The sequence below is a fragment of the Littorina saxatilis genome, linkage group LG7 (assembly GCF_037325665.1).
Source record: "Littorina saxatilis isolate snail1 linkage group LG7, US_GU_Lsax_2.0, whole genome shotgun sequence".
Classification (NCBI taxonomy): Eukaryota; Metazoa; Mollusca; class Gastropoda; order Littorinimorpha; family Littorinidae; genus Littorina; species Littorina saxatilis.
Window position 1 is genome coordinate 48,094,367 of NC_090251.1, and position 2,500 is coordinate 48,096,866.

Sequence of the window (2,500 nt, forward strand, 5' to 3'; positions counted from 1 at the left end):
TCAGTGAGGCATGACGTCATGATGCATTAATTGACGTCAAAGACTTTCGACCGTGACGTATTCTTCTTACGCGAGCTTTATCCATAGACTTGGAAACTACGGAATTTCTACCCGTCCAAAACGGCCTTGGGTGGCGTTTGCTGAAAAAATGGGGGCGACTATTGCAGCCACCGTATTTTTGTTAGTATGGTCCCAATTTTTGGTGAACTTCCATCTCCACCTGTAGCACGTAGCCGGGCACAAAGAATCCTTCTTTATCATGTATTATTCGGTATGCACATTTCTCAAGTCGATTACAGTATAGCGTTCACGGGATACCTCCAGCTTCGCTGGGATCAAAGAAATAATAAAAGCTAACAGAGAGATAAACAAACAAACAAACAAACAAACAAGTTAACAAACAAACAATGGGAGGGAGAGGGAGAGGGAGTGTGGGGAGGGAGAGGGGGAAAGGAAGAGGGAGAGAAAGAGGGAGAGGGAGAGGTAGAGGGAGAGGGGGAGGGGGAGCGGGAGAGGGAGAGGGAAAGGGGGAGAGGGAGAGGGAGAGGGAGAGGGGGAGAGGGAGAGGGGGAGAGGGAGAGGGAGAGGGAGGGGGAGAGGGAGAGAGAGACGGACCGTCTATTACTTGTTGATAACTCCGAGAGGCGTGGACGAGATTGATGCCACATGGGAGAGGGAGAGGGAGAGGGAGAGGGGGAGAGGGAGAGGGGGAGAGGGAGAGGGAGAGGGGGAGAGGGAGAGGGAGAGGGGGGAGGGGGAGAGGGAGAGGGAGAGGGAGAGAGAGACGGACCGTCTATTACTTGTTGATAACTCCGAGAGGCGTGGACGAGATTGATGCCACATGGGAGAGGGAGAGGGAGAGGGAGAGAGGGAGAGGGAGAGGGGGAGAGGGAGAGGGAGAGGGAGAGGGAGAGGGGGAGAGGGAGAGGGAGAGGGAGAGGGGGAGAGGGAGAGGGAGAGGGAGAGGGAGAGGGGGAGAGGGAGAGGGGGAGAGGGAGAGGGAGAGGGAGAGGGGGAGAGGGAGAGGGGGAGAGGGAGAGGGAGAGGGAGAGAGAGACGGACCGTCTATTACTTGTTGATAACTCCGAGAGGCGTGGACGAGATTGATGCCACATGGCCCCTCATGCACTGAGGAGGGGTTTGACCACCATAAATTACTCTACAGTAAAATAAAGGGATGTAATTCCTGTATCCCAAAAGCAAAAGCGTGCCGGGCAAGCTGAAACACCTTTCGTTATTTCGTTTTTCGTTATTTACTTTTTTGTTATTTCGTTTTTTTGTTATTTCGTTTTTCCTGACAATACTGGAGTGTTGGGTTTTTAGGGTTTCAATTATTATTTCTGGCCAGAGAAATCCAACTGGCCATATGTACACGCATTGTTAAGGCCATGCTTTACGTCGTCAGCCAGAAGTACACGCATTGTTAAGGCCATGCTTTACGTCGTCAGCCAGAAGTACACGCTTTGTTAAGGCCATGCTTTACGTCGTCAGCTAGAAGTACACGCTTTAAAGTAGACAATGCTCGGAAATAACTCTGTCGGGTGTGAGCAAGTAAATAGGGGAAGGGCTCCCAATATGGACCGGCTCCTAATATGGACCACCTCCTGTTCTGGCAAACTAACGGCGCTAGAGCGCTCAAAAAAGTTGTATTCGCTGTATTCACCCTCTCTGGATAACTTCATGCACATGTCAAAACAGTTGCAGAAACAGAAATCTCAAAACCGTTAGGCTTTTTCTCTTTTTTTTTCACTTTTGGCAGCGTTCACTCTAAATTTGCCGCCTAAAACGGACTCGTTTCTGTCCACAGCCAAAGCTTTTATCACACACAAATTGCTATATATGACAGCTAAGACCGTATTTGTTACATGTTAGCACTGTTGACCCCGAGTTTCTACTGCAAACAAAAAATGAACACAAAATCTAAAGGCTATTTTCATTAATTCATTTAGAAGCTTGCTGGAAATAACCTATAACTAGCCCTCGAGATTTAAAAAAAAACTTAACAAAATGTCTTCTTTTCGTGGAAGTTGATAATTTCACTTATGTTCACTCTGTTTTTGATAAGCTTCTTTAGTTTCCTGTTGTGCTTCAAATAATGCTATCATCAACCCGAAACAGATAAATCTAGAGCATATTTTAATTAGTCTGACTTGTACACTAAGCCGGTTGTATCATGTTATTTGGAAGTGTGTGGGGCTTTTTACGGTGATTCGTGAAGGCCGCTTCACTGGTCCATATTAGGCGCCCAGGCTCCTAATATGGACCGTTTGTGATTTTTTCTGTATTTAATTTTTGCTGAATGTCTATCAAAGCTATTTCACTCTAATTAGGCCTAAGGGTTAACCTAAGAGAGAAGGACTACCAAACACAAAATGAAACTGCTTCGCAAGAAAACAAGCTAGTTATCAGCATGAAACAAAAAGTGGTCCATATTAGGAGCCCTTCCCCTACTCTTGCTTTTCTGAGGCAAACCGTTTCCCACGTGACATTATTGGCGAGT